This window comes from Pieris napi, chromosome 12 (assembly GCF_905475465.1).
Source record: "Pieris napi chromosome 12, ilPieNapi1.2, whole genome shotgun sequence".
In the NCBI taxonomy this organism is placed as follows: Eukaryota; Metazoa; Arthropoda; class Insecta; order Lepidoptera; family Pieridae; genus Pieris; species Pieris napi.
Window position 1 is genome coordinate 11,378,702 of NC_062245.1, and position 20,933 is coordinate 11,399,634.

General features: G+C 33.3%; 1 protein-coding gene across 1 annotated transcript in view; it reads right to left on the reverse strand.

Annotated features, from left to right (window-relative positions):
* LOC125054287 (adenosine receptor A2b) overlaps window positions 1–20,933 on the reverse strand; it is a 48,559-nt gene that overhangs the window by 12,941 nt on the left and 14,685 nt on the right. The window lies entirely within an intron of this gene.

Consider the following 20,933-nt stretch of genomic DNA (forward strand, 5'->3'; position numbering starts at 1 on the left):
GAAACTTAAAATTAATGAAACCTTTTCACCTCGGGGTACTAGAAACAATCTAGGTACAAAAAGATTACGTACATGCCTATAAAAATCTAAATAAAACAGATGCAGAAACATGCCTGCAAGCCAGTTGGTAGTCAACCTTCAAACAATAAATTGTATATAAATCGAATTATTCGGGCCTTTTAAATATTTTTCGTAACAATAGACACTAAATTGAAGCAATAATCATTTAGCACTCGTAATCATTCAACGTGAAGGTTTTGCATTACCTTTTACGACAGTTTAGTTACCATAATGGCAGCGTCACCACTGCTCACGTAAAATGTTTCTTTCTTTGTTATTTACGCATATTTTTCTAAGTGTCCACGGCAAGGAGGTTGACAAACCCTACGTCGTATTCCCTGTACCGTTGGACTTGCCTCATCGAAACGAGAGGGCAGAACAATGCTGGGTAAGAATAGAAGACAATGAAATACTAGAGACGGTAGCTGTGTACTGCTACATAGCGCAAGGTTTTCTAAAAAATCACATCTATGATTATAACTCTAGGAAGATGACAGATGACAATATCGATGTTAGTCTGTGGAGTGAAGAGCCGAGAATTCCAGAGATTAACCCGCCAAAAACGATTAATAGAACATCGGGCGTTGTTGACTGGAAGATTACCACCATTTTGGATCCTATCACACATTTGAGGTTGTATGTAACCCAGCATGCCGACTGTAGAATTATAATGTATAGCAGAGAGGCGGAAACTAACTATAAGGTAGACTGTGATAAAATTTTATTCTTTATTAATGAGCGCATGACGAATGGCGCACAGTTACGCAATATAATAACTAAATTGCCTGTGATCATCTTAATTGTTATTTTCTTTATACTATAGATTTACCGAGTATATATTATGTATTTGTTATATATGTATAGACTACCATATAATGAAACAAAACATTTATAGTTTTTACAGCTGTTTACATATGACAATGTGTTGTGAGTATATGTTAATATTTTTAAAATAAAATTTCGAAATGCCAGTGTTCTTTTGTTATATTTTAAAAATTCGTAAATGCTTTTAAATTAAAACAAATATATATCATCACTGTAGAATGATAACCTCGAATGTCCAGAGAACAAAACATTACGGGAAACAAAAAAACTGTTTCATTTCGTCAAAGTTCGTTAAAATATTATTATGTTTTTTGTCCATAGTTTTAAATGGTAAAAAGGACTTATTTATTAATTACATAAATAAGTCCTGACTTCATGATTATACCAGTTATATAAGAGTCTAAGAATAAAATTAAATGGTTTTTTTGACACACGAGATTATCATTCTACAGTGACGTAAAATGACATCAAACAAGTTGTATTTTCATTATAAAATCTAAATGCGTACCTAATACCTATAAATACCCTGACCATACTAAATCTCTGCCTGTAACGAAGAATTATCGTATTATTGGTTAAATAACAATAGATATAACTAATATTATTTGTCATTACCGACATTTACAACGTGACAAACAAGAGCGTATTGTCTTAGAAACAATACATGTTAATGAAATATCATTACCGTGACACACGTTATCATTATTCAAACAATTGTATACCTTTAATTCCAAACTAAAATTTGTGTGTATTTTGTATATATACAAAAACGCCCTAAAATTAAAAGATGAAACTAAGTTTCTTCGTTCTCTGATTTCGTTAAGAATTTATTTCATCTTGTTGATCTTAATACAAGTGTTTGAAGGGAATAATGCTCAATGTTAGGTTGAGGGACATCTTTTTGGGATTTGCTGTGAGGGTCATGCAGGGGATTGTCAAAAGAAATAGGTAGTAGTAGAAATAGTAATATAGTAATAGAAAGTAAACATTCGGGTAATCAATACCATTTATTTAAGCTTTTTAACACCTCCGACGACTACATAGTCGGGGAATTACATGGAAAACGTAAAAAAGAAAAAAAAATACAAGTGTTAGGTTTTGTATTAAGGTAATAAGCGAATTCTAGATTAAAAAGTTGCTTTTTAATGTAATTGATTTGTTCCAAAACCAAATAAAGTTATTTCTTTTGTTTCATGCGTATATTACTTTCATTTTGATGACTCATGAAATGTATTTATATTAAATGCATTAAAAAAAATTATTAACTATAATCATTAATTTAGTAAACTTTCTGACATCTCTAATTACAGAAAACGGATTATTTTTACTAATTTTCTGATGTTTTACAGATAGAAGTCGATTTTGTCGATGACTTTCCCCTCTCTCTTGTCATTGTACATTCGGTGTAGCAAACTTCCATTTTCTAGAGTTAAACAGCTAATTCGCTGCCTACCAACAAATAATCGACTTCTGCGCCCATAGCGAGAGCCCACTTTCCTCACAATGAAAAAAGCGAAATTTCGGAAAACAGAAAATGTATCCCTGTTCATCAACAGATACATGTCAGTCCTACCACTGAGGCTGAGAACTAGATGGTTTGTGTATAATTTCGTGCTAAAATCAAACCCAAAAATTATTTACTTAATGTGCATTTTCAACGAAATTGTTGGATTGAATAATATCTAGGGCATGACAATTGTACGCAAGGGCGGCAAAAATTTCACAAGTTTCTTATAATTAAAAGTAATGAATACAATATATCAATACTTTTTGATTCTCTTTTATTGATATTACTAGCAGACCGGCCAAGCGTTGCTGTGGCTAAGGTTTTTGTTATATTACATAGGACTACTCATAGGACTATTCAAGGGAAACGGTAGGAGAACACAAGTCATGGAGACAACCATGCTTTTTTATGCCATTAAATTGTAGCTTATGTGAAACGTTGGTACTTTCAACACAGCGCTATCTGTTAGAATTGTGACTATCAAATAATAAACAAATATATTGCAATAAAATAATATTGCGTATAAATTGAGATGTAAGCTATCCTATCTTTTAAGTTCAACCAGCACACGTTGTGCAAATTTGATTGAAATCGGTTCGGTAGTTTAGGAGTCCATAGCGGATAAAGAACGTGACGCGTAATTTATATATATTAAGATAAAAATTAGTTACTTTAAGTTAACGCTGTAAAATACAGGTGTTTTGCGAGGGTGTGGAGAAGGGCAACCATCGTATTGCATGTCGGGAATAAGATAATTCCCTTCTATTACCGCATCCCGCCTATGGCGATTGTTGGTGGCGCCTCGAGGTTTTAGTTATAACAGTTTTATATTTTTTATTGGCTTTAATCTTAAATTGAATTATAATAGCTTTATCCTGCCATTAAAACAAAGTCAAAATAATTGCCGGATATAGGTATTGTACATAAACTACGCAATTAGCATACAGAGGAATTGTATTTCTCGTACATAAGACCGTGTATATTTTTATGAAATGAAAAAAATACTTGTAATACTGAGTTTTTAGTACAAAAGATTTATCAAACAGCTTTTTCTGTTTTCGGATGGTAAGTTAGGATTTTGAAAACGTGTTTAAAGACGAGACTGACTGAGTAATCCTTCACGCACTGCTAGGCAATAGGCATAGAAACTTTTCTAAAACAATTATGGAAGTGACAGTAAAATCTCTACTCTTTGTCCCAATAAAAAGACTTCATATATGCGTCTCCAAAGCGCACTAAAAAGACTTATATAATATCTAATATAATAATATATACAATGTGAAACGGTTATAATTTTGGTATTAGAACATATATGGGCACCATCTTTTTATAACACACAGTAGAACCAATTTAATAGATAACATTTGAAACTAATCGAAATCAAATAAGGTAACCTTGTAACAAAATGGTTTAACTTTTTTCAATTCCTATTACACGTTTATTGTAGTATTGATAATAGAAGGTAATTTTTAGGTAGGTTTACCTTCACAAATAATCAATTCTAAACTTCAAAAAACTATTTATGTTCTATAAAGAAATCAATATCGTTACTATGTTGCGTCAGTGAACCTTTTTGTTTTAAATTCTACGATGTTACCCAAAAAAATTAGAGGAATATTTCACTATGTTTTGGAAATTTAAACATAATAATACCTATAGTACTTTTTTATAGAACAGGGGGCAAACGGGCAGGAGGCTCATCTGATGTTAAGTGATACCGCCACCCATGGACGCTCTCAATGCCAAAGGGCTCGCGAGTGCGTTGCCGGCCTTTTAAGAATTAGTACGCTCTTTTCTTGAAGGACCCTAAGTCGAATTAGTTCGGAAATACTTCAGTGGTTTGGTTCATAATAACTGGATTCGATTCACATATATGTTTGAAGTACGTATCGGTTGGAGCTGGAACTCAAAGTGCCAGATGTCAAATGTGATCTATTAAATAGGCCTAAGTATAGACTTATGATAGAAATGGAACGCAATACTAGTAAGTTCTTAATCTCGCCACCTCTTCTCACCTTCCTCTAGGGCGTTGTCTTTTTTGATCTCTCACGAATCCATGTAACTCGCTGATTTATTTTTAATTAAAAACTCATTATAATCAAACTACAGTTTCATTTGCTGAAATCCTACAACTTACACATTGTTTTGTTATAATATTACATTATATTATTAAGAAGCACGTCCCCTTGTGTCTAAATATAAATGATTGGCTTCTGTTTACTTGAGTTTTCGTACCACGTAATTCCAAGTTTGCGACATCAGTGCTACAGAAATTGAACTATATCGAAATTGGTTTCGTATTTTTGTCGTATATTGAGGCTATTTGTCAGGAAGTACTAATGACAGTCCAAGCTTGACTAATCATCGAGTCATCATCGAGTCATGCAATCATGATTGCATCTAATAAGCGCGTCGCGTTTTTTTTATGAAATTAATTACCTTTTTTACATCAGAGTGAATGAAATTTTGTTAAAAATACATTAGGATCTACGCCCTCAATAGACACGCTGTTTACTTTTATAATATTCATAATAGAATTAGACAATATTTAAAAAAATTATATTACTCTAATCTTAATAATATGCGCCTGTGAAAGTTTGGTGCATTGTAACTATTGCTTGTTTTTTTAACAGGCGCAATAAATCTGTTTTATTGTCTTCGATAATATTTTAAACTAATACTTAAATTAAAACAGGACAGAAATAATCAACCATGTAAACAATGAAGACAAACTATAATTTACCGATCCAATAGAGATCCAAAAACAGTAAATTACATTGTATTTACCTCACGTATGCAATTAAGTGATTGCTCTGAGTAAATGGTGTAGAGAATACGTATTCTATAACGCCTGGGATTGATGCCGTTTCCTCACGAAGGCTTCCTTCACTGTATGAGTGTTAGAAGCGCGCATAGAAGAAAACGTTTATTGCTCAGCCGCAATTCGAACGGCTTTATGGTTGAGAGTCGCACGCTCAAGTCAACAATGCTCGCAATTTTAAGGAAAATCAATTCATAATTTTATTCTTACGAAATCGTATATAAAACTTCAAAGGTACCTCATAACTTCAGGTCACCCTAACCATAAACAATTTTGGTTTTTCAAACCTTGTGTGTCTTCGCTAAGAACACATCAGATAATATTTCATTACGTAGAACTATGTTCAATTAAGTTGATATTCATTTAACCAAGTTCATTGGTGTGTCACCGTGCACTACAATTGAATGACATTAATTGAATTGTACTATTAAAACTGTGTAAACGGTGTTTGTGTAAATGTGTGTGTATACGTCAAATTAAATTAGAAACAAATATATTAAAACTGGGGTCATTAGAATTACATGAAAACTGGGGTCGCCCAAGTACGAAAAGGGTAAGGTACGTTTTTAAATTAAAAAACAAAAAAGGTTTTAAGTATTTCATTGGGCAAACAAATTATGGTTATCCATGTCAGGTTACGCGGTTTTTTACGACGTTAACTCGCATTACGTAGCGCGTAGCGAAAATCTTGTAACCCTAGCCACAAGGTCAAAAGGGCACGTATCCGAGAAACAAATTCAGAGAATGTACATTTTTATGGTTAGCTACACTGAATTGAAAAACTTAAGATACAGGAAATATTTGTATTTAAATACATACGTAATTATTTTATCGTAAAATATTTGGTTTAGTATTGTAGCTTATATTAAATATTTTGATAAATGTTAATAATCCTTATTCATTCAATAACAGAATATAAAAATGATTTTGAATTATGTAAAGATTAGGTCTGTTGCGCGCAGTGGATATGTCACCGTAAAATTGTAAAAACCGTTAGATTGTAATCTATCTCGCGAGATTGTAAACTGTCGAAAGATTGTCAACTCAACATACTGCTTGATATTTCACGTATTATTATTCGGTAGTTATATGAAATTGTTGGGAAGTAAAATTAATCTGTAATTGACCAAAGAAGTTTGAATGATAACTAAGTTAGTGTAGTACAATCTACCGAATACCGATAACCGATAGATTACAATCTAACGGTTTTTACAATTTTACGTTAACAGATATATATGTAGTAACAAACGATATACTTTAAAAAAATAAAAATAAAATGAAAACCCATTAAAAATATAGGCGCGTGTTTTGAAACAATTCCAAATTTAAAGCAATATTTTCCCGCCTATTAGAAGCGTTGTTTTATCTGTGGTGAATTACAACAATGGCTATCGTATTTCGTTTAATGGGATTTTGCGTCTATGATAACGTCGAGCTGAAAGTTATTGACTGTCGACTACAAATACAGATAAAGTCATTCCTTACGAATTCTCAGCGGATTCCAATGTAATTATGCGGGGAAAATGTAAAAGTTTTTGATAAGAAACTTTTAATAGGAACGTCGCTACACAATACTTGTTTAAGATACATTAATTATATTTTCTTGTATGTTAATTAAACTTAGCCTGGTAATTTCTTAGGGACGGATTCTTTAAGACCAAAGATTTATGATGACGTTTTACACCTGGTATTTTCATTTATTTATATAAGAAAGTCCCAACTGCCATACCGATTCAGAAACTCGAGTTCAAAAATATTAACCAGCATTTAAAAAACATCAATGAATCTAGTTTTAATTAATGTTAACTAAAACTAAGATTTACAATAGTAAAACAGGATACGAAATAAACTACATACTACTACTAAATATAACCCGAATGTATCACAGAGGCCCAAACGCTAATTTTATCTCATAATTGATTAGTATCTGTCGTGTATTGCTTTGACACTTCGTTTAGATGTCATAAAAACGTCAAAATAATTTACAACTAATTTTGAATATTTTTGTGAACTCAACAAACGTTGGAGAATCTTTTGTCTCGTTTTACAATTTTATCCACATTCAACTGCTGTTTATTTGCAAAGAAAGTAGTACATTCAGATTATTTAAAAAAAAAACGCTCAATCAGCCATATAAAAATAGACATGCAAATACACAAATTATCATAATGGCATAATAATAGTTAAGTTATTTATATATTTGTTTTTTTATGTAATAGGGCCACTACCCTGCAAACGGGTAGGAGGCTCACCTGATGTTAAGTGATACCGCCGCCCATGGACACTCACATTACCAGAAGGCTCGCAAGTGCGTTGCCGGCCTTACAAGGATTGGTACGCTTTTTTCTTGAAGCATCCTAAGTCCACCGGTACTATCTACAAGGCGCCAACTTAAATTAGCGCCCTTGCACTTGAACTCCACGCCCTAGTCTCTAAGGAACAAAATCAAATTGCAGGAAAGACTTATTGTGCCATTTATGTTAATTAATTTCTGTTGTGATGACTACAGTTAACGCAAAATGTATTTAAAATACAAATTTAACATATGGTTTAGCGACTTTATTTGTATAACACAACATATTTACATATTGTTCAACTATTTGGGGCAGTTGTTCTATTTGTGTTTAACGTCAGCGAAATAAAAACCAATAACGTGGAAGAATGTACATGAGCTGACGCTTATTTATCATTTAAGAAAAACAATTTACATTTGACAGAATTACTTTATTACATTTTAAAAAATCTGTTTCAAGATCATTTGTCAATCTAATAGAGAGCAACACAAATTGGGTTGCGCTTCTAATTAGACTAGACTAATTAGTAATATAAAACCAACGTAATTTACTAAAAGAGAACAGTGTTGGCCTAGTGGCTGCAGCGTGCGAGGTCGTTCCTGATGTCGTAGGTTCGATCCCGGCCGTGCACCAATGAACTTTCTTACTATGTGCACATTTAACATTCGCTCGAACGGTAAAGAAAAACATCGTGAGAAAGTTGCTGGCATGTGTCAGGCACAGGAGGCTGATCACCTACTTGCCTATTAGATTGACAAATGATCATGAAACAGATACAGAAATCTGAGGCCCAGACCCAATTAGGGCTGTAGCGCCACTGATTTATTGATTTTTATTTACTAAAAGGATATTATAATTAACTATTTAAGTACCTTTACTGTTTTCTTTGTTAAGTAGTTTAAGTATTAACATATAGGAAAGAGCGATCATCCCTAACACAGGTTCTTGAACTTAAAAGGGATGTACTAAAATATAGATTTAAGACTATTTACTTAATAAAGAAAAATTTTAGTTTTTTGTTTGTTTGTTTTATTATAAGGTGTTCAACAACACTTCTTAGTATTTATTAAGACAATAATCTAAAATAATTTCGTACTTTGATGATTTTTAATCATTGTATTAGAAGATTAAATGTAGAGAATCTTTTTAGAAAGAGCATTTAACGATACTTACTTAAAGTTATTGTATGAGTACGCCTAATGTCCTATGTGAGGCGTAACACAGGAAACCTTTTTTCGACTCACACATAATTTTCTTATATAGCTTTTCCTTTCTACATACTTTCTATATACATTTATGTTTTCTTATATTCTTCATAATGGTGTATTAATATAACTGTTTCATGTTTTTCTTTTGTATTGATTATATTTTTATTTGTCTCGTAACTCTTCAGTTTATAAAGAATTTAAAGTACACATACTGTGGTGTGGGCCTTCAGGCATTGAAGTAAATTCCAAATTTTTTGACGTGATAACGTCTTTAAAATCGTTTTAGTCGGGTGACATGTTCAGAAACTTGTGTCACACCAAAACCTCACGAGCGCGATCGCAGGTATAACGAGAGAGAGACGGACCGATCTCCCGTCTCACCTCGAGCGCTGCCAGTCATTCCGTGAATGTATGAAGAAAAATGTATATCATAGTCGAATAAGTAAACTTGTCATTTTACACCCGAAATTTATCATCAAAAGTGTGAATAAAACGATAGATGTAATTTAAAATTTGAAAAAATTGTTATCTTCATTAATTCCTTACTTCCCAAAAACTTATATCACCAATAAGACGTTATCACGTAAACATCTCGATCGTAAACCTACTTTACAAACAACCAATATTTTTTTTAAAATGTATTTATACTGTTAGTTTATTTAGAAAGTTTATGTAACATAGTTTTATTTTTGTATTAACTCAAACTCAAAACTTTATTCATATAGGTAAACAAGTACACTTTATTCTAAATTTACTTTTACTACCAGTTCGCAAGTCAAGGGCCTAGAGCGGGAATGACTCTCCATTTTTTTTTAATCGCTAAGTTTTGAGTCATACAAATTGTTTGAACTGGAGCAAATCAATCCCAAGGATTAGGATCATTTAAATATTCGTCAAATTGATAAAAAGTGTTATGAGGCAGTGACTAAAACTTGTTTTTTAAAACTAACAAACTTTATTTAAAATTATGTTTACAATAAACTAACGTTGGAGTTCGAATATGGAATCGAAGTGCCCTTGAAAGGATCGGGATTTGGTACTTAAAGGTTTGGGTAGGAGTAGGGATACATTAGGGGAACAAACAATGTCATTAGGTAATTAACTATAACTTATCACTACATAAACAAATGGTTAAACTTATACAAGGCAAAGAAATAATAATTAGGTAAATAACAGTTGAAAGTTTAATAGTATAGTGGGGACCACATAACACCTCCCCCCTTAAAATAAAGTTTGCGCCTGTTGGCGTGAACTTTTTGAAGAAGTTTGTTGGGCGTCCTCTTCTTCGTCGTCCGAGCTGATGCAAGCCGTCGTCGTCGTCGTCGTATTGTATGTAGACATTGGGATTTCTATTTGTTGTCGTCTTCGGGATTGGTCGAAGCAATTATTAAATATTTGAATGCATCCTTGTTCGTGAGGGTTTCTTCTTGGGTAAAAGTATTTGAAGAGGTTGCAACAATTGCAAAACTTGTAAAGAGTATAAATAAGAAGGACTGATCCAAGTGATAAACTCATTAAGCCGGGTCCAGACGAGTGTAACGTGTAATGTAATCCACCGTGTAATGTAACACGAATTCTACGTGTGGACGGCATTACGAGCATTACATGTAACGCTCGCGCGGCGCTCGGGGTTGATCCATCGGCTGTCGGTTTTTCGCGCGAACACAAAGACGCTCGCAGTGCTCGTTTGGACGGCGTTCGTGACGGTTGTGTCGTATGTACGTTCATGATGTGGAGTGACGAACAATCGCTTGAACTTATTAGTTTATATCAAGAAAAACCTGTTATTTGGGATCCAAAAAATTTTAATTTTTAGATTGTTAACAAATATTCGAAGTCAGTAGGCGACATCCGGGTAAAGTTTTTATATTGACCGCTTATATGTTGAATTTTAGTTCCACAAGTAAAGAAGATCTTCTTTTATACAAATTATTTTTCCACCATCGACGCTTCCGACTTTTGCGGTCTTCAGTTAGTAAATACATGAAAATAAAAGCCGCACCAGCTATCACGATCTTCCTATTCGGCATGTTCGTAGCAACTGAGTGGAAACAGCTTTTGAAATATTTTTGCGTTCACAATTCGCTTTGAGTTCGTGTGCCGTCCACACTGTTGATGCTAAATTACACGTAATCTTACATTACACGTTACACTCGTCTGGACCCGGCTTTAGAGTGAAATTGTATGGATGTTCTTGAATGATATATTTGTCTTGATTTAGTATTTTAGAGTGATGTTTGATCTCGTCTTTAATAGTATTGAGAGAGTCTAAGGAAACATCGTTAATTTGGATAGGTACGAGTTCTGGATTATAAAGATCTGGAGTTCCTTCGATGCAGTTATTTTCCACGTCGACAGTAACAATGGGATGACTTATGTTTTCCGATTTCGAGTCTTCAGCGATGAGTGTAACCATTGGTGTATAAAATTTGCATGCAGGTTGTAGCAGAATTATTCCGTGTCCAAATATTTCGCCATGTGTAGTTTTTCCGTTGCATTCCATAGCATATGTAATTTTCTTCGAAAGTATGAAAATCCATTTGTTATTTTTTAATGGATGAAATGTGTTGAAATGCGCAGAGAATGTGGATACCTCGCAGTTTTGAGGTATGTCTTTAGAATTCGTCAGCAAGATGGAGACTTCGCAGATTGGTCGTGCGTTTGAGTTGAAGATTGTGACCTTACTTCATACATGAAGGTTTGGAGAGAATTCATGACACTTATCCACGGAGTTCGTCGTCAGGTAGCGTTGACTGTTTTTGCTCATAGCAAGATACATGTGCTCAGGTAGGATTGTGGAATATAAGGAGGACTCAGGATGTTTTATAGGAATTGAAATTAAATGGTATAAGGTAAATATGTCATTTTTGACTAAAGGAAAATTTAATATATATATAATTTTGTTCATATAAATATATGATGTAATCGTGGCAGAGTTTAGAATTTTATGAATGTTTTGAAGACTCACGGTTGCCACTAGGTTACCTGATGTTCTAGCATGACTTGATGCTAATAATTCTTTGTAAAGACTTACTGACGATATGACCGAAGGATGAACTGCTCCCGATTTAATAAATAAAATGCTCGCAACGATATCATCAATTTGTTTTTCTAGAGACGTGACGAGTTCTAGAATTTGTATAGAAACAGTTGAGATCTGTTCAGATACACTGAGATTAAAAAGTAAAGTATTCGTTGAGTTAATATAGGAGTTAATTTTCATTAAATTTTCATTGATCATGTGTTCATCGTATGAAATTTTTAAAATGGTATTGTTAAAGTTAGTAATGGTTGAAGAAAGAATTTGGAGTTGTTGTTTTAAAATATCATTCGTAGAAATTTGTTGCTTTTCTAAGAGATCTATACATTCATTATAGTATTCGGCATCTTTTGCGTCTGGTGTACCAATGAGCCATTTTAGAACTGAGCTTAGACCGTCTATAAGTTCGCGCTTGAAACGCTTGTCGCTTGTGTAATATTGAAATTCATCCAACCTTGAGTCTATATTCATAATACTTAATTTAATAAAAGAACTGGTAGTAACGACGTTAGGTAAATTAGGATTTTGTTTGATTATAAAATTATAACTATTTACTAATCGTTTTAGAGAATCCCTCGATAAGAGTAATGGTTCGATATCTCTATATATAATGAGTTTCCAAGAACTTTCCGACACTAGAATTTCACCAACTTCTTCATAATATAGTCCTGAGTTTGAAGGTATATTTTGTATGTGGGTATCCCCGACAACAAAGGTTGTGGAGTACCTGAAATATGGAAATAACTATTTTGTAAAATATAATATTGAAAGAAATATAATAATATTCAAGAATTAGACTACGACCTCTTCAGAATTCTAATTAGAATTAAACCTATTTGTAACTATTTTCTTTATAATTATATAAATTTTGTATAGTATAATGTAAAATAAAATATTATAGAACATATTATAAAACTAAAATAAGGATTATTCATGTGTGTATAAAATGAATGTATATAATTAGGATTCTCCTCTCCGTCGGATATCGTATTGGGAAATGCCATAGCAATTGGTAAACTGAAATAGAATTAAAATTGGTTTGTAAAAAAAATCTAGTAACGATAATTATTCTAAATGATTTATGATTCGTGCGATGGTCTTAAACGATTTGCATGCACTATTTGGTTTCTTCCATTCTTTCTGATAATGTAATTTTCATTGAATCCTATTCTGACAATAAGATAAGGACCTTCCCATTTCGAATCTAAGTTATTAGGGTTAGGCACCTTGAGCATTACGTAATCGCCTACGTTATACTTAGCGATGTTTCTAATATTTTTATCATAACGTTCTTTAGCTTTTTCCTTCATCGCTTGTAAGTTACGTAAAGCAACGTCACGAGAAACTTTGAGTCGTTCATTAAGATCATGTAAATAAAATAAGTCATAACTTTTGACGCCAATTGTTAAGATTTTCGATTGTACTTTAATTTTACAGTCATATTCAGTCATAAAGTCATTACCTAAAATACCGTCAGCTTTTATGTTAAGGTTTGCAACATGAAATTTATGTTTAGGTAAATTGTCAAGGGAAATATTTGCCGTTCCTAAGGTCAGCATCTGAGATTGAGAACTGGAAATACCTTGAATAGAAACTATATTTAATTCGTTAATGCAAGCTAAACCTATTTTATCTTTACGTATGACAGATATACCAGCACCGGTATCAATTAAAAGAGTCACAGGTTTATTATCTATGTAAAATGTAGCATGTAAGAGATTTTCTGGAGGTATATCATTTAAAGCAGAGATTGAAAAAGATTTAATATTCTTGTTGTTTGATTTCGACTTACGTTTATTTTTTTTATAATGGTATTTTGAATTCGATTTAGTAGTAGTATGAGATACAGCGGGTTTACAAGATTCAGCGATATTTTGAGATACAGTGGGGTTAGAAGATACAGTGCGATTTTTAGATTCAGAGGATTTTGGAGATTCATCGTGCTTATAAGAAATAGTAGAATCCGTATTATGACCAAAGGTTTGGGACTGGCTACCCTGTTTGTAGGTCTGTATAAAGCTAGCTTCAAAATCTGTCTGTGTGCAAGCTTCTTTGCATTGCCTCCGATAGGCTGGTTTATTATGCAAGGATGACACAGTGCTTTGTAACACTCGACTTGATTTGGAATTTGAGGAAGCATTGAATAGTCTAAAGAGCTGGGTTCATCGAGTAAGAGCTGGTAGCGATTTCCAACGGGTCGCTCATTTCGTTGGTCGCTTCTAAGTTTAAATGGCGGATTGGTGCAGGGAGAGCGCGTTGTTTATTTTGCTCGTTGTATGCTCTCTTGCGACATTCGTTTATTGAATGCCCAATATTTTTACAATAAGCACATGTCTTTGGAGAAAATCTAGGATTAGGAGGCCTGAATGGAATATTTGGGTTTCGAATAGATTGGTAATTATTTTGATATGCATTACTCCTAATTGCTGGCCTAGGAGTTGCAACTGGTCTAAATAAAGATTGCCTAGCTTTGTTCATAGCCCTAATTTGATCTTCTTGCATTGCAAAACGACCTGCTTCTCTCAAGGTATCGAAACCTTTTGTTCTGAGCATTATACCCATGTCTGTAGAGAGACCGTTGAGGAATATGCTTAAGGCGGTTTCCTCGGTGGTTGCTACACGTCCGTCTAATGTTGAATCGCAAATTTCTGAGTGTAGTTTTTCTAAGATTTTGCAACGACAAAGATCTACTCTATGATAGAATTGGGTTAAGGACTCATCATGTCTCTGGAAAATCGATTGAAGTTCTAAATTCAAATGTTGAATTGTCTTGGTATTCGCGAATCTCTCAATAAGAAATCTCTTTAGTTCATCCCACGTCTCGTAAGTTTTACACCGAACTTCTGAGGCCGCGATGCCTTTAATATTATTTAGAGCACAAGTTAACAAAGTCTCCCGTTCAAACGGAGATGACAGTTTAAACACAGTATCACAGGACCTAATGTAACCGTAAATTTCATCGTGATTGTTTGTGTCGAATATAGGAATTAGATTTATAAGAGTTTGAATATTAACTGGTGATGCCTTCATTATGCTTTCGGTCTTTAATGACATGATGATGATTAAAATGTAGAATGCGTGTGTAGTTAAATATGAATAATGTAATTAAATGAAATATAAGATATAGTAATACACGATAATATATATAAAACACACAAAATATGGAAATATAGGAAAAGAGTGAGCCACAAGTAAAATGCCACTTACCACAGTAACACGAACCACAAGAGCATAGTATCGGCGAAAACTATTAAAAGCCTAAGGCTACCGTACTAGGCGATGCTAGTCCTTTGTACGTTTGCTTCGTCTTACTACACAAGTAGATCCTACCGACTGCGCCAAATTTGTTATGAGGCAGTGACTAAAACTTGTTTTTTAAAACTAACAAACTTTATTTAAAATTATGTTTACAATAAACTAACGTTGGAGTTCGAATATGGAATCGAAGTGCCCTTGAAAGGATCGGGATTTGGTACTTAAAGGTTTGGGTAGGAGTAGGGATACATTAGGGGAACAAACAATGTCATTAGGTAATTAACTATAACTTATCACTACATAAACAAATGGTTAAACTTATACAAGGCAAAGAAATAATAATTAGGTAAATAACAGTTGAAAGTTTAATAGTATAGTGGGGACCACATAACAAAAGCTTTAATGATTAGTTTACGTTTAACGAAAGTTCTGAATTTATTCAGTGATAATTCTCTTATTTCAGTATCAGCGGCGTTACTCACCAGCACCAGCGGTACTCTGCAACTTCCAATATCGATAGTAACCCCGACGTTTTTGTATACAATTTCAATGTACGAATAGTTCTCTCATTCGTGGCGTGTCGGAATATAGGAACTGCGCGGTACAAACACATTGAAGTCGGTATGACTATTTGGAGTATCGGCGCGGTTTACGGCAAATTTTAGTAGCTAGCAGATTCCAAATAGGTACTAAAATTATCTATTAACTATCGTACCACGTAAAGACGGTATATTAATACAAATTAGGCCGTGTATGTATCTTTAACAACAACACGAATTCGTTTCCGTTTGGTCAATATCATCTATATTCTATATATATAAATGTAACCCGTTTTCCGTTGTCACGACATAACATGAAAAGGGCTTGACCGATTTGGCCAATTCTTTTTTTATAATATTCTTTGAAGTACAAGGATGGTTCTTACGGAGAGACAAATTAAAAAAAATGAGTGAAAAAGTCTAAAAACAACACTTTTCTATATTCCCATACATAATATTCGTAATAATAGTTAAAAGTCAATTTGAACTTTAATACCATATCATAAAGTTCAAGTGTTAGTGGAGGGGTTCCGGGAAGGTAAATTTTTATATTTTGACATAATGTATTTGTTGTCTTATCAACTTTCTTTTTTTTATCTTACCTAGACCGGTGTCCCGAATAGCAGAATAAGGATTAAAAAAAAATAAAGAATCGACTGTTAGGCGGTACAATGTTCGCCAGGCCAGCTAGTTTATTATATAAAAATAATGTTTATAAATTTACATTTATTGCCAGTATTCAAATTAATCGTAGAACGGACTAGAATAACTGGCAATAAACTCTGTCAGTCCTTTGAAACGCCGTACAGTAAGTTAGCCATTTACTTCGTTACTTCGTGCTCTTAAAATTAATGATAATGAATCATAGTCGAAATATATTAGTAAATAATATAGTAAACTGGTGTTTTTAGGTCTGGGCCACAGATACTGATATTTTGAGATCATTTGGCGCCTTCTTAGGTATAAGGCATGCATTGGGCAAGTATTAAATGCGCACATAGACAGAAAGCAGCGCCATGCTTTCTCCTACTAATAAAACATAATACATAAAAATTATAAGGGATGCAACGGTCGAACTTATCGCTAACAATTATAAATTAAAAATAAGACATATGATGGGTAAAGTGCAAGAGGTTTAATCTAAAATAATAAAAAGAAAATATTAATAAAACAAACTAAAAACTAAAAAGCTCATCAAGGATTCAGGAATGGCGATGCAATACAAAAGAAAAGGAAGCACAAGGATTACAAAAGTCACGATTGATCAGGATAGGATATGGTTGAGAAATGTTTATGCAGAAGAGTTTTAAAGATGTTCAGGAAGTAGCGAATCGTATGGAGTCGTTACTTTTAGTAACTTTTCCACAACTTAATGGCAAATAAAATATACTCCGTGTAAAGGATATTCCATTACTTATTTCTCATACATGACGAACTTTGCCGTATCGTAAAACTTTTAGATTGTACTTCATGACGTGTTTCATAAGAGCGTGCTTCGATTTGTCGACCAAGTTTAAAATATATTCTGAACCATACACCTATTCAGCGTGCGACTCTCATCTCTGAGCTCGTAGGTTCAATCCTGGCTGTGCACTAATGGACTTTCTTTCTATGTGCGCATTTAACATTAGCTCGAACGGTGAAGGAAAACATCGTGAGAAAACCGGTTTGCCTTAGACTGTAAAAGTCGACGGCGTGTGTCAGGCGCAGGAGGCTGATCACCTTATATTAGATTAAAATGATCATGAAATAGATTTAGAAATGAAGCCCGACCTAAAAAGGTTGTTGCGCCACTGATTTTTATACACCTATTTAAAATATTAATTTTAAAACAGTACACGCTATTTCCACATTCATTACGTACCAAAAAACACAATTTTGACTAATCAATTTTATAGACAAAGTGGTGAGAAAGAAAAGTAAGAATTCTGGCTTTTTTAAGGCCCATATTTTATTTTATATTTGTACTACCTGGCCTGGCGAACATAGTACCGCCTAACAGTCGATTCTTTATTTTTTTTAAATACTGCTATTCGGGACACCGGTCTAGCTAAGATAAAAAAAGAAAGTTGATAGTCTTATAACAAATACATTATGTCAAAAATAAAAATTTACCTTCCCAGAACCCCTCCACTCACACTTGAACTTTATGGTAGTGTTATTACGAATATTTTGTATGGGAATATAGAAAAGTGTTGTTTTTAGACATTTTCACTCAATTTTTTTAATTTTTCTCTCCGTAAGAACCATCCTCGTACTTCAAGGAAAATTAAAAAAAAAAATCAGACAAATCAGTCAAGCCGTTTTCATGTTATGACGTGACAACGGAAAACGGGTTTCATTTTTATATATATAGATTAGAAATCACCCCATAGTCATTTAATTGTTATGACAATTGACAATTATGTTGGCGCCTACGACACCATCAATTTTATTGAGCTATAACTAAATTTCGCCGAACTATAATAAAACATTATCGTTTATTAAAACCTAAACATAACAAACAAGTATACAGTATTTACATTTTCTTAACCTACATAGTAATAAAATAAATAATTAATAAAGAATAACATTAGAAGAAATTTATTACAAATTTAAAAAGTTTGGCAATGCTGCCAGCGCATAAGGTACCTACACTGCCATAGGGACCAAACTTTTTAAATTTAAATTTTATTAATTATTGTACTATGTACTTATATATATATACTAGCTGATCCGGCAAACGTCGTTTTGCCATGTATATGTAATTGTTAGGAAACTTATTTTAACTCAATAAAAATTACTATAGTAATTAGTAGAGGGTTCAAATTTTAGGGTTATATGTATTTTTTAATGCTGTATCATAAAAAAATAAAAACAAAAAAAAATCAATAAAAAATAAAATTTAGGGGTGGACTACCGATTGTACTTGTCCGAATCTCAGACGTACCCAATCGGAAGAGTTTAACTACAAACACCGCGACACGAGAATTTTATATTTTGTTGCAATTTCAAAGACGTGGTGTTGTGGGGAAGTATTTGCTCGATAATTCAATTAATTTTCATTAAAAAATTGGGAAAATAAGCAATTCGCGGATTGCGTTTACCACCTATCAAAATAATAAACGACTCTTTGACTTGTGTGGGTAAAACAAAGTCGTTTATTATTTAGACTATAACAGTAAGGAGTAGACTAGCTACGGCTAGGTACGTCATGATGAGCTGTTACCCAGAAAAGGCTGTCCTGTCGCAGAACTGCTTTAAGACATGCTCTTTCCTAATTAAGTTGTTCCTATAATGCGATATTGTTTGTGATATGATTTTATTATTCTGTAACAAATCTCGGTTTCCAAAACGGTCTCTCATAAGTATCTCGTCCTGCTACTCACGAAGAAAGAGCAGTTATCTCTGCTATTTTTGACTTGCCCGTACTGACTTGCTATCACGTGAATTATTTTCTATAAAGATCGTATTAGACCTTGGTAGGTCTTTGAGAACCATTGCTGCCTATTTTTGATGTATGTTAATTGACTTTTTTCAGTTTTTGTTTCGTGTCGATAGTCATCTGTTTTACTATTTTTCTCTTCGTGACAGATGTTAATATAAAACAAATTAATTTATGAGGTCAATGCATTCCCAGATCTGGAATCAAGCCAAAATCCTTGAGTTATTGATGCATATGACGTTAACATATTTAAATATGTCACGATATTTAATTCTTAAACACGAAGTCAAAGGAAATACCAACTATTAGTAATAATAATAATAACCTTTTATTCGGATACTTTTACACATAAACACAATTATATTTCTATCTCTTTCTTTAAAGGTATCTGTGTGCCCTATTTTGGGAAAGGAATCCTCCAAAACCCGCCATTGTCTGCACTGTACCATATACCACCTGCTGTTTCCTTTATTTGGTCTATCCACCTTCTAACTAACTATTAGAACTTATAATTAATTTACCGTTTGTGTTTTCCACCTTTTAATAATATCGGATCATCTAATATTAAGTTATACTGCTCATGTAGTCACACAATGCTCGCGAATGTGTAGCCAGTATTTTAAGAATTGGTACGCTATTAAAAACCTTAAGCGCTCATGCCAATAAGACGGTTAGCGGAGATTAGCTCGGCTAAACACAGCTAAGCTAAGTATCGTGGACATGAGCCGTGAGACAAATGGGTTCGGAAAACTATTTTTTTTACGTTTATGGCCTGGTATCTAGACCTTTAGGCCAAAAGAGCAAACATAATGTCGATCCTGTGTTGCCACAAAAAATAAAACAAAATAGTATCGTGTTCGTTGCCATGATAAATTTTCACACAATCACATCGTATATAACGTTATCTTTAATCCACGTATTATAAGGCCTTGTAAATCTCAAAGCTGTTGCCATGTTTAAAATAAAAAGAGTTTTCCTTTGTACAACTTCGCATCTAATTAACAGCCAACCTGTCACCTCGCAGAATTATGATAATTAGACACTAATTAGACACCAGAGCATCTAATATTCATTACGCAAATCGTCCTTGTACCGTTTTTCTAGTTAACAAGACAAAATGTAACTAGAATCCCTTTAAAATAAATAGTGTAAAAATCTGAATGCCACAGTTCATGATTCCTATAGGTAAACAGATGAGTTTAAAATTGCTTACAACAGTAAAAGTAGATATCACAATTCGCGCGAATGTCACTGTCATTCCCGTATGACAAAATCCAATACGATGACGTATAGGAGTCAGACTAGTCTTATTTCTTTACCTTGGCGCCTACTTATCTCCCGTACGTCAAAAACGAATTGACATAAGTCAAAGTTCGCGTTTCTGATTATTACCCCAAGTGAGAAGCAAGTGTGTTTATCTGGAAGACAAATGTTTAAACGCCATTCTTATTTAGATACATCACTGATATTAGTAACTTGTAAAGTGTAATAGTGTATAGATTTATATTGTTTATTATTTTCTAAATATCGCCAAGTGAAACAAACGATGGTTACAGGATGTTAAAAAAATCTTTAATAATTTAATTTAATTTATATTTTACTAGCGGACCCGACAGACGTTGTCCTGCATGATATTTCAAGTGACATTAAACAAAGTATGAAATATAAATTAGCAGCATATTATTTAGATATTCTACTGCAGCGCCACCTGCCGGGTTGATATGTGAATCTAAACCATCCAGGGCTCCACCCAAACGCATACAAAAAAATATATACAAATCTGTCCAGCCATTTAAGAGGAGTTCAGTGACATACACACGTACAGTAGAATTATATATATATACTAGTGGACCCGACAGACGTTGTCCTGCATGATATTTCAAGCAATTAGTAAAGCAAAGTATGAAAGTACCGACTGCAGCGCCATCTGGCGGGCTGATTTGTGAATCTAAAGTCTAAA